Source organism: Jaculus jaculus, chromosome 8 (assembly GCF_020740685.1).
Source record: "Jaculus jaculus isolate mJacJac1 chromosome 8, mJacJac1.mat.Y.cur, whole genome shotgun sequence".
NCBI classification, from domain to species: Eukaryota; Metazoa; Chordata; class Mammalia; order Rodentia; family Dipodidae; genus Jaculus; species Jaculus jaculus.
This window is the reverse complement of record NC_059109.1, coordinates 101,512,087-101,525,232: the sequence shown is the minus strand read 5'-3', so window position 1 is coordinate 101,525,232 and position 13,146 is coordinate 101,512,087. Positions and strand designations below refer to the sequence as shown.

Genomic DNA, 13,146 nt, shown 5'->3' with positions numbered 1-13,146 from the left:
ATTTCACTTTTTGAGTTCTTTGTATATCCTAGATATTAATCCTCTAGCAGAATATAGCTGGCGAAGATTTTTTCCCATTCTGCAGGTTGCCTCTTTGCTTTTTTCACTATGCCCTTTGTAATGCAAAAGCTTTGTAATTTCATGAGGTTCCAGTGGTTAATCTGTGGTTTTATTGCCTGAGCAATTGGTGTTGTATTCAGAAAGTCTTTGCCAAGACTAATATGTTGAAGGGTTTCCCCTACTTTTTCCTCTAGCAGTTTCAGAGTTTTAGGTCTGATGTTAAGGTCTTTAATCCATTTGGACTTAATTCTTGTGCATGGAAAGAGAGAAGAATCTATTTTCATCCTTCTACAGATATATATCCAGTTTTCCCAACACCATTTGCTGAAGAGGCTGTCTTTTTTCCAATAAGTGTTTTTGGCATTTTTATCAAATATCAGGTGGCTATAGCTACCTGGACTTACATCTGAGTCCTCCATTCTGTTCCACTGATCTACATGTCTGTTTTTGTTCCAGTACCACACTGTTGTTACTATGGCTCTGTAGTATAGGTTAAAATCAGGTATGGTGATACCACCAGCCTTATATTTGTTGTTCAGTATTATTTTAGATATTCGATTTTTTTGTGATTCCAAATGAATTTTTGGATTGTTTTTCAATGAAAAATGCCTTTGGAAGTTTGATAGGGATTGCATTAAATGTGTATTGCTTTTGGTAAGATTGCCATTTCCACAATATTGATTCTTCCAATCCAGGAACAAGGGATGTTTTTTCCACTTTCTAGTGTCTTCTGCAATTTCTCGCTTGAGTGTTTTAAAGTTCTCATTATAGAGATTCTTTACTTCCTTGGTTAGGTTTATTCCAAGGTACCTTTTTTTTTTTTTTGATGCAATTGTGAATGGGAGTGATTGTCTGACTTCATCCTCCATGTGTTTGTTGTTAGCATATATGAAGGCTACTGATTTCTGTGTATTTATTTTGTATCCTGCTAAATGGCTGAAGGTTTTTATCAGCTGTAACAGTTTGCTAGTAGAGTCTTTAGGGTCCTTTATGTATAAAATCATGTCATCTGCAAATAATGATAACTTGATCTCTTCCTTTCCAATTTGTATCCCTTTTATGTGTGTCTCTTGCCTTATTGCTATGGCTAACACTTCCTAAACTATATTAAATAAAAGGGGGGCCAGTGGACACCCTTGTCTTGTTCCGGATTTTAGTGGAAAACCTTCCAGTTTATCCCCCTTTTTATAATATGTTGGCTGTAGGTTTGTCATAAATAGCTTTTATTATATTGAGATATGTTCCTTCTATTCCTAGTCTCTGTAGGACTTTTATCATGAAGGGATATTGGATTTTGTGAAATGCTTTCTCTGTGTCTAATGAGATGATCATGTGATTTTTGTCCTTCAACCCATTTATATAAGGTATTACATTTATAGATTTGCATATATTGAACCATCCCTGCATCACTGGGATAAAGCCTACTTGGTCAGGTTGAATGATCTTTTTGATATATTCTTGTATTCTGTTTGCCAATATTTTGTTGAGAATTTTTACATCTATCTTCATGAGGGAGATTGGTCTGTAATTTTCTTTTTTTTGTTCTATCGTTGCCTGGTTTTGGTATCAGGGTGTTGCTGGCTTCATAGAAGGAGTTTGGTAGAATTCCTTCTTTTTCTATTTCCTGGAAAAGCTTAAAAAGCAATGGTGTTAGCTCTTCCTTGAAGGTCTGGTAAAATTCACCAGTGAATCCATCTGGTCCTGGGCTTTTTTTTAGTTGGGAGATTATTGATAACTGTTCGGATCTTCATGCTTATTATAGGTCTATTTAAGTGATTAATCTCATTTTGATTTAATTTAGGTAGGTCATATGAATCAAGGAAATCATCCATTTCTTTCAGATTTTCATACTTTGTGGGGTATATGCTTTTATAGTATGTCCCTATGATTTATTGAATTTCTCTGGAATCTGTTGTGATGTTACCTTGTTCATCTCTGATTTTATTAATTTGTGTCTCTCCTCTCTTTCTTTTGGTCAGATTTGCTAAGGGTTTATCAATCTTGTTTATCCTTTCAAAGAACCAACTCTTTGTTTCATTAGTTCTTTGGATTGTTCTTTTTTTTCCTATTTCATTAATTTCTGCCTTAATCTTTATTATTTCTTCCCGTCTACTGATTTTGGGTTTGCCTTGTTCTTCTTTTTCCAAGGCTTTAAGGTGAAGCATTAGGTCATTTACTTGCGACCTTTCTAATTTCTTAATATAGGCACTTAAGGCTATAAATTTACCTCTTAGAACTGCCTTCATTGTGTCCCAGAGATTTTGGTATGTTGTGTTCTCATTATTGTTTGACTCTATAATTTTTTTGATTGCCTTCTTGATTTCTTCGTTGACCCATTCATCATTTAGTAGTGTATTGTTTAGTTTCCATGATTTTGTGTATGCTCTATAGCATTTCTTGCTACTGATTTGTAGCTTAATTTCACTGTGGTCAGATAGGATGCAAGGAATTATTTCAATTTTCCTGTATTTGTTAAGATTTGCTTTGTGTCCTAATATATGTTCTATTTTAGAGGATATTCCATGTGCTGCTGATAAGAATGTATATTCTGCAAGATTTTGCTGAAATGTCCTGTATATATCTATTAGGTCCATTCCTTCTATGAGCTCATTTAGTCCAGATGCCTCTCTGTTTATTTTTTACTGGGATGACCTGTCAATTGATGAGAGTGGGGTGTTAAAGTCACCCACCACCACTGTGTTTGGTGTTATCTGTGACCTTAGTTCTAAAAGTGTTTGTTTGATGAATTTGGGAGCCCCCATGTTAGGTGCATATGTGTTTAGGATTGTAATGTCCTCCTGTTGGAGTGTGCCCTTAATCAATATGAAGTGACCTTCCTTATCTTTCTTGACTAACGTTGGACTGAAGTCTACCTTGTCAGATAATAGGACAGCAACCCCTGCTTTTTTTCTAGGTCCATTTGCTTGAAACACTGTTTTTCAACCTTTCACCCTAAGATAATGTCTATCCTTTGTAGAAAGGTGAGTTTCTTGGAGACAACAAATTGTAGGGTCCTGATTTTTAATCCAGTCTGCAAACCTGTGTCTTTTGGTTGGGGCATTGAGGGCATTCATATTAAGCAATATTATTGAAAGTTGTATATTTATGTTTGCCATTTTTTTTTTTTTTTTGTGGTTCTGGTTCTACCTTTGGTCTCTTGTGTTAACTAGTATTTGAGTATTGTTTGTTCTTTCCAGGTTTCTTAGATGTGTGCTTTTTCTATTCTTCAGCATGGAGGACTCTATCAAGTATTTTCTGTAGAGCTGGTTTTGTCTTCAAATACTCCTTTAACCTGCTTTTGTCATGGAATGTCCTTATTTCTCCGTCTATTTATTTGAATGGATAGCTTTGCAGGATAAAGTAACCTTGGTTGACAGTTGTTATCTTTCAGAACTTGGAATATATCACTCCAAGCCCTTCTGGCTTTTAAAGTTTGTGTTGAATAATCTGCTGTAATCCTGATGGGCTTGCCTTTGTAGTTAACTTGATTTTTCTCTCTAACTGCTTTCAATATTTTTTGTTTGGTTTGTGTGTTTGGTAGTTTGATTATAGTATGGCAAGGAGAGGTTCTTTCCAGCTTTTGTCTGGCTGGGGTTCTAAAGGCTTCCTATATCTGCATTCCTACCTCTTTCCCAATTTGGGGGAAGTTTTCTTCTATGATTTTGTTGAAGACATCTACTATGCCTTTAGAGTGGATTTATTCTTCTTCTACTATGCCCTGAATTCTTATATTTGATCTTTTCATAGTGTCCTGAATATCTTAAAATTCCCACTCATACTTTTCTATAAGTTTGTCTTTCTCTTTGTTGGACTGTATTAGATAAGCCACCTGGTCTTCTAGCTTAGATATTCTGCCCTCTCTATCCATTCTACTGGTGAGATTTTCTACAGAGTTTTTTATTTCATTAACTGTGTTCTTTATTGCTAGTAATTCTGCCTGTTTTTTCTTTATTATTTCTATTTTCTTATTTATGTCTTTTAATGCTTTCTTTATTTCATTAAAGTGGTGTTCTACATCTTCTTTGATTTCCTCTTTGAATCCTTTGATTTCTTCTTTGATTCCTTTGATTTGTTCTTTGACTTCTTTGAACATATTTATAATCATTCTTTTGAAATATTTCTCAGGCATTTCCTCTAACTTGTTCTCACTGGAAGTCATTTCTGATGCATTAATGCTTTTAGGTGGATTTATATTGTCTTGCTTTTTAGTGTTTCTTGTGTTATAATGTGTATATTTTTGCATCTTGGATTAAGTTAATGCTTGGATTTTCTAGCTAGCTTGGTATTCTTAGCTGTATCAATTGATTGATGTTGTATATGTTCAGGGCAGGAGCTTATGGTGTTAGGTGTGGCTCTTAAGACTCTCAGAATATCTACAAAGGTGTTCCTAGTGGCTGAGTTTCCCTGCTATGGGAGTATTCAAGTAGGCTGAGAGGAATAAAATACAGGTAGATTCTAAAATTTAACTAAACACTGTACACATTCAATCAAAAACAGCACGGAGTATTTATGCAAGAGTTCTTATTGTAAAAACCACATCCTCTATCAACAAAGAGGTTAAGATTTCTGGTCTGTTGAGGGATCTAAGTCAGCTTGTGACAAAGTGAGACCCTTCCCTGGTGCGATCCCAGTTACCTTGGATGATTTTGGTCTCAGTCAAGTTGCTGGTTGGGCCATTGGGCTGTTGTTCTGATTTCTGGAGCTGGGCACTGGCTTTTCCTGCATGGCAAACCAAGCCTGGCAACTGTGGCCCTGCAGATTGGCATCCCCACTGCTGGAACTGCTACTGCTGCTTTTGAAGCTGCCACTGCTGGATCTGTCACTGCTGTTGCTAAAGCTACCGCTGCTGGGTCTGTCCCTACTGCTGCTGAAGCTGCTACTGCTGGATCCACTGCTGCTGCTTCTGAAGCTGCCTCTGCTGGATCTGTCACCACTGATGCTGAAGCTGCTACTGCTGGATCCACCACTGACGGCTTTGAAGCTGCCCCTGCTGTAGCCACCGCTACTGCCACTGAAGCTGCCACTACTGGATCCGCTGCTGCTGCAGCCACTGTTGCCGTTGACGAAGCCACTGATGTTGCTGCCAGACTCTACTGCTGCTTGAGTCCCGCTGTCGGCTCAGGTTGGCGTGGCCGGGTCCGGGGACTGCTGCTCTGTTCGCTGGAGCTGGGCACAGGCAGTGGGGGTGGGGAGGGAGCTGCAGCTGCTCTAGTTCTCTCGCTGCTCCACGTGTTCTTCTACCTTGTGATCTGCTCCTCCGTTGTTCACTGCCGCTGTCCCTTCAGGTTTCTAGAGTTTGCTGAGAGGTCCAGTGTGAGTGGAAACTCCCCCCACCTGGATTTTCCTGCGGCTCAAGCTGAGCCTGGTGGCTTTCTGCTGCGCTGCCGCCTCCGTGGTCGGTGGACTTGCCGGGGCTGCTTTATCTGGCCTGTGCGGGCTCTGGATGCTCTGGATCTCTCCTACTTCTCCACTGCCATTTCAATTTCCTATACACCTCACTTTTTAGTAAAAGTGTGTATTTTGCTGAGTTTTTTTGGTCTTTCCCCCCCCCGGGCTGCTTTGGCGTGGCACCTATGCCGCCATCTTAACCAGAAGTCTTTACATGTATCTAGTTCTTTTTTTTTAAAGAAACAAATGTCATTATGGTTTGAATATGAACTGTTCATGTTTTGACTACTTGGTCCTCAGCTGGTTTTGCTCTTTTGGAAGTTTCTAGAAACATTAGGAGATGAGCTCCAGGTAGAGGATATAGGACACTGGATAGGTCAATGTATTATCACTGGCCCATTGCTTTCTCATTCTCTTGCTTCTTGTTTGCTGAAAAGTGAGGGCTGACCAGCTTCCACTATGTGCTTTTACCACCATTATTATTCTGTCCAAGTGTTTGGGGCTAACAGGCCATAGACTTTAAAACCCTGAGTCAAAAATAAATCTTTTCTCCATTTAAAATTTTCTATCAGGTATTTAGTCATAGTGACACAAAAGTAATGAATATACCTTCCTTTTCCACACAATAAGCCTACTGGGTTACTTGCTCATAAATACCAGCATGTGTCCTATGGTAGATCTGAGTGATACCAGCCTGGGAATTAAAGCCATCAAGAGCCCATGGTACCTCACAAGCTTGCCCCTTTCATCACTTATCTCTGCATTGCATAACAGGGAGCAAAGCTAAGAATCTTAGTTGGAACTGACCAGATTCTTACCTCTGAGAGAAGAAAGGTATAGATGGGAGGTTCTTGATAACCTAAAGTAATTGGGTCACTGTAGTCAGAATAGTTGGCCAGATAGGAATAGGCTGAACCATAGATTTTTGTTTTCGCTGATGATGTTGAGGGTGGTATAGGCAAGAATATCTTCTCTTTCTTGGCCAATGAGATATGTGTCTATAAGGTCTGAAATTTCTGTAGCCATTTCTGTTGTTATCATGAGGGAAAACTAGTCTCAGGAAGGGGACAGGGGAGATTAGAGACAAGAGAATCAAGACAATGGAGCTAGAGTCCTGAACAAACCGCTCCTGATGTTCACTTTCTCTCTATATATAACCATGCCTGGCCTCCAGTGTATTTTTTAAAGGCACCAATATTTAAGATGCAGTTAGGCTTGGGGTTTTTGTTAGCTGAAGATGAAAGTCTTAGAACTCTTCCAGATGTGAATAGGAAGCTGGGATCTGATTTCAGGAGACAGTGCAGAGGCAGGACAAGCCAGAAGCAACTTCTGTGGGCTGAAGTCAAAGTTAACGCAGTAATCAGAGTGAGGATGTAGAGGCAGTCCAAATGGAGCAGGAAGAACTAGGAGGTAACAGGAGTGCAACTCTGGGCTTGGGAAAGACAGCATCAGATGTGGGTCCCTGCTCATACTTGGTCTTGAGGGAGGGTGATGGTAGTACTCTGAGCAAAGAAACTACCCCAGTGGGAATGCTTCAAGGACGCAGGAGGTTGTAGGATTCGGGCACCACAGGGGTTATATTCATGTGAAGGGCTGCCTGTCACCCAGGGCCACTGATAGGCTAAGAATCTGAGTGGAACTGAGCCAACAGATGGGACTGCTGCAGGGTCAGCCTCTCTTCTGATCCAGCTGATCTGGTGGCTAAGGCTATGATCTGTGTTCTGACTGGGAGAGCTTCTGTTTCACTGGGTGACAGAATCCAGTGACTGCTTCATGACCCTGACATGGGTTCAAGCCTGCCCCAAGCATGCTGCTTTCTTCTCTCTCACAGAACCAAACATCAGAGCATTGTCCTCCTGTACAGGGTTTCTCCTACCCTGCCCCTTAGGTTCGCCATCAACCACGGCAGCTCCCCCTTGCCTTTTCATCTCCCCCCCTCCTCGTAGCTGGCAGGATTTCAATCCCTACTTTAAGGCTTGGGATTGGTGGTATGTGGTTTTGTGATTTTCAGCCTCATCTTCCTCAGCCCCCAGCCTCTGGAGGACTTTGAGTTACTTCTCAGAACTGGAATATGATAGGTGGTATGTTGTCTTGGCAACAAGAACCTGGAATTCATGTCTATAGGGTAATCTGGGGTGTTTTGTGGGTCACTCACACTTTCATCACCAAAATCATCTACTTCATTGGGAAAAGTAAAAGCCTAGCTTGTAGAGGATGCCATCTGATTAGAATAGAAGCTTCTAGATGTGCCTTTGTTGGGCTGAGGGCTTCTGCCATCTCTTTTGGGTCACTGCTATCTTCCCCATATGGAAAATCTGAACTGTGCAGCCAAGCAGATTGTCAATTTTAGTCTTGTGCACTTGGTAGACCCCTGTCCCCACATTTCCAGTGCCGTTACTTTGCCTCTCACTAAGGATAATACTATCTTACAACTCAGCAGGCTCATTTCTACAAATATTCATAAGCATCACTGAGTGTGTTGCCTGCACATGGATAAGCTTAATAAATTATAGCTATTATTTTTCTCATTCTATGATGGTTTTCAATGTGGATTTTTAACTTGAAGTTTTACTATTTAACAATTCTGTTACCTCAGGCAGTATTAATTATGTGAGTCACTGTTTATTCATTTGTGATTTTTCTCCCAGTGATTATCATTTGGGTTGTATATCTCTGTTTTCCTTTAAAATGTAATTATTTATAGAGCATAGTCTAGGTAATAAAGACACATGGGAAATGATATACAGTTATATATTACAAAGAATCTTTTTTTAAAAATTAACAACATATTTTGTATGAATACATCATGTGTTGATGCCCTCTTTTCCTTTATCCCTGCCCCCATTCCATTGGGGATGCTTCTCAGTGGGGTTGCAGGCATTCCCCCATGGGATTGTAGTTTATGTGTTGTGGGAGCAGCAGTCAGTTATTTTTTGGGGGGAGGGAATGCCTCTGGTCATGATGCCTCAACCTGTGGCTCTCACAATCATTCTGCCCCCTCTTCTGCAAAATTCCCTGAGCTGTAGTGGTTGAGTTTTAAGTCTACTTCAGTGATGAACTCTTAGGAGCCTCTGGATCTCTGCTTTGGTAGGTGTTGAATATCCTCAAGGTCTGTCTCCTCCACCCTGGTGCTGATTATCAGGACAAAGAATCTTTTCATATCACGTTTTTATAATACACAAGTAAAAGTGGCACTTCATGAACAGTATACCTTGGTCAATCCTAATTCTAAAAGTTTTCTTTCTTACTTTTTATTTTGTGACACATAGTCACAAGCATGCATGTATGTGTGTGTGTGTGTGTGTGTGCGCACATATGAGCGTGTGTGTACTATGTGTGATGTGGAATGTACATGTGCCATGTAATGCACTTGGGTGTGCAGATGTGTATGTCCTGTGTATATGTGTGGGGAGGCCAGAGGAGAGTGTTGAACATCCTCCTGTATTGCTCTTCTACTTTATTTCTTTGAGAAGGAGTCTCTCACTGAACCTGACACTTCCCCTCTTTGGGTCAGTCCCAGTGATTCTCACAGGACTGGGCTTCTGTGTATGTGTGGCCAGACCCAGATGCTTCTGTGAACTCTGGAGACTGACTCAGGGAGAATCAGACCCTCATTCTTGTATGGCCAATGCTTTCACCCCATGAACCATTTCCTCAGCCCCTTTGGTTTACTTTTCATGTAAAATTTCAAATTATGTTTCAAGAATCCATAATCATAGCCCCTTCATACTAAACTAAACTAAACTTCATACTAAACTAATCTACTTGAAAGTTGTACTAAACTAAACTAAACTTCATACTAAACTAATGTACTTGAAAGTTGTACCAGCCACTTTTGGCATATGGAAGATAATCTACAAATAACCTTTTACATGACTACATTCTTTTTGTTTAGTTAGTTTTAGGTACTGGGATAGGATTCCATGGCCTCACACATGCCAGGCCAGCATTGTACCACCACTGATCCCTTGTGTGCAACTTCTTGAGACTTCACCTGGTACTGACAATTGGGTTTCCTGCAGTGACAGATGAACTAATAAGTGACTTATTTTGAAGTCCTGTATTGCACAGGCCTGGAGTTATCTCTGGACCCCAAAGTTCACTCTGACTCTGCCCATCCAACAAGCTGGAATGTTGCAGACTTCAGGTCCCTTACTAAGAGTGCTTCTCCAACAGAAGGTAAAAGCTGGTGAATGGATACATACCCAGCTCTGTTTCCCCTAGGTACCCACATGCCATACTGGTTCCCAGTTCCCAGAGGTGAGTCAAAGCTCAGGTGCCCACAGTGATAACTTGCTTGCTAACATCCCACCTGGCAACTTTTTCTTCCCTGTCTCACTTCCTCAATGTCTTGCTGGCATCCCCTAGGGTTCAAATAACTACTTGCACTTGACTCCTAGCCTGGAGTCTCCTCTGGGATATCCAAAGGATAGCGAGTTTCAACTTGCATATGCAACCTCTGGGGTGCTGCTCTGTTTTATATAAACAAGCCAGCTCAGATGGGGTGCTATTTGAAGAAAGGCAAACCCTGCCAAGATTAGACGGGCCTTGCCAAAGAGCGTCAGGGACACAACGAGGATGCCAGGAGGCAAAGTGGGAGCTCTTTATAATAAACCGGAGCCATCTGCCAGCCCGTAATAACCAGAAGACGAAAGTCCTAATCTGGGATGCAGTTAAACTGTTTACTCTCTGTTTGTGGTTATGTATTTAAGCCTAACATGCTCTGAATGGCAGATTTAAATCCATAAGCACATTATTTTACAAAATTGGCATGAAGTCCTTTCAATGTGATATGCACAAATACATTAGTAGGTTTCGTCAAGAACTGGATATTTTCTCTGTGTAGTTATCTCTCTTTGTTCTTAAAGAAAACCTGGTAGGACCACAGCCTGGTCAATGTCTTGTGGGGATGCCAAGAACCATTCTCCAAGCCACTTTCTAAGAAGCAATTTCCTTCCTGCCCTATAAAACTCCCAAAGCACCTCAGGCGAACACCAAAGCACTGGCTATGTTTGCAAACTGCAAGTACAGCAGGCATTTAATTACATTGAATTCATCAAAACTCTAATTGAGACAGGAGCTCAAATCTTACAGCTTAATTACTTTAATTTCAGTTGGGTGACAGACTTCCTCATGGACTGCCCTTTATGCTAAAATGCCTTAGACAGAGGCCCGGGGAAATGCTCCCAGCCAACAGTAGTGTGGAGCAACGTAAGTAGTCATGCCAAATGAGAACCATGGCTGCATTTATTACTCACTTCCCAACCCCTATCCTTTGCTGTAACATTCCATTGCACCAGTTCTGCTGCCCAGGATGGCTTCCCCGTGGGAGAGGCTGGGCGACTTTCATTTCTTGCTGATCGTTCTTTTCCACCTACTGATCAGACAACCCAGAACTGAGCACTAACCCTCTGAGATAGCCTTCTATCAATATCTCATTTTGATTCTCATTTACAAAACCTTCTGCCTGGTCCTCTCTATGCTCCCATGTGTCTCCAATGGGAACCTCAAACACCTCTGTTCGTCTTCTCATCATTGAAGTGTTAAATTTTCCCAGTGATCTAGGGTGGAATTGTGTGATGAGGACCCCAGGTATGGGTATCCTGGGAGTTGATAATGTTTTCTGAGTTACTTTGACTTTCCTTGCAGACCTGGTACTGTTATTAATACCAAACACACCAGGTCTCATTTCCCTGGCAACAGTAGGAACTAGATATGCTCATACCCACTCTAGAGATGGGAACCACCAGGCCTAAAGAGCTGAAATAACTTCTCCAAAGTCCCTCGGCAAATGGTAGAGTTATGATTCAATCCCAGGCCAATCTGATTCCCCGGCCACTGTCCCTTCCAAAATACCATTCAGTGTCCTCTGAAAAGACTTGGAGGAATCTACAAAACCCTGCAAAAGAGAAGCGGATGACCTTGGGCATCTCCCAGTGGGCACAGGACAGTGAACGTTAGAAGCGAGGGCCGTGTGCTGGATCACCCTGCGTGACTGCTTCCAATAGCCGTCCTGGTTCTTCCTTCCTTCCAGTCGTACGGGGCTGTGAGACACCAGTGGATGTGACAGAGGGACAGACAGCAGCTCATGCTGAAGTTCAGCAGTCATATGGCTTTGCTGCAAGTGCTCTGGCCACGCTGGTGATGAAGGGTACTGCTGGTGGGTTGTGCACCACACCGGCAGCCCAGCCGTTCTACCAGCAATTAGTTGTATGCCACTCTGAATAGACACCATCCACTTATTTGTTTCATTTCTTTACATTATCTCTCCCCCTCTGGGCTTGCTTCTGAATCAAACTCCAGGTACAAATGACTAATGAACTAATGACAACACTAATAACGGCCGGGCTAATAATCACGCGCCTAATAGCAACAATGCTAATTAAGAAAGTGCTAACAGCAACAGCCTCCGCTGGTGTGACTGTTCATCTCTGGAAGGCAACGAGGAGGTGCCAGGCAGAACAGAGGCAGGGGAAAGCGATGGCACCGAAGGCAGGCACAGGGCTCATTCTTTGTCACTAATCACCTATGTAGGGGAACTCAAGAGTACCATAGTGTGGGTTTATCACATTTAGTACAGCAGATCAGTGAGAGAACAGAGGAGGCTCAGTGTAGTCAGCTGGGCTGACTTCAAGCATCATGACTCTGTCCACCTCAGTGGTCTGAAGTTAATTTCTGACAAGATCATGGTGCTCCTCTACTTGCCATTTGGAAGGAACAAACACACCAGGCAGTCCAGATATACAGAACACAATGGAGAAGGCAGTCAAAAAAAATTAGGCTGAGGAGTACAATAATCAAGTGTCTGCCTGGGTACTCCTGAGACTGTTGAAGACACTGGCCACCTCTGGATTGTTGAAACAGTTTTTTCCAGAAGACACCAAGTGTTGGATGTTTGGGAAGAGAATACAGGTTTTCACTATTTCTGCTGAAAATTTTGAGGAAAATAGAACATCAAAGCTGGCAGGAAACTGCATGTCCCACAAGTGTTCAGGCCTGCTGTTACGTATCGTGATTTTTTAAATATTTCATTTTTATTTATTTATTTGAGAGCAAGAGAGAGAGAGGGAGAGAGAGAAAGAGAGAGAGAGAGAGAGAGAGAGAGGGAGAGAAAGAGAATGGGTGTGCCAGGGCTTCCAGCCACTGCAAATGAACTCCAGATGTGTGTGCCCCTTTGCATCTGGCTTATGTGGGTGCTGGAGAGTCGAACCTGGGTCCTTTAGTTTTGCAGGCAAGCACCTTAACTGCTAAGCCACCTCTCCAGCCCAACATATCGTGATCTTGGTTTCCTGGCAGTCTCACTGGTGACTTCTGAACTGGTCCCCCAGACTTTCCATGAGATATCAGCATTCATAGAGGACACCAGTCCCCAGGACATCTTCTGGCAGTGAAATCGTCTCCTTAGGTTAACTATGGTCCTGCAAGGCTTCTCTGGACCCCCAAACAGTTAAAACAAACAGGAGACCCAACAGACCATCTCTGGAAGAAAAGCTACACCCTTGAAGTGTGACCACTGTAAATTGTTTTTAGCAGAAAATTTCTGTCTCTTTCCAAGCCTCTCTTTCTCTCTTACTTATTTCATTTCCTCTGAAGCAAAATCACACCTCAAATTGTTTTAGGTCATCCTGGTTCAGATCAGTGACTATCAGAGGATGACACTTTCAAATTTGTGACTTGCACCATTCAGGCTGGTTCATT

General features: G+C 41.8%; 1 protein-coding gene across 1 annotated transcript in view; it reads right to left on the bottom strand.

Moving 5' to 3' along the window:
* Slc24a3 (solute carrier family 24 member 3) overlaps positions 1 to 13,146 on the bottom strand; it is a 558,530-nt gene that overhangs the window by 147,738 nt on the left and 397,646 nt on the right. The gene's annotated exons all lie outside the window — the stretch shown is intronic.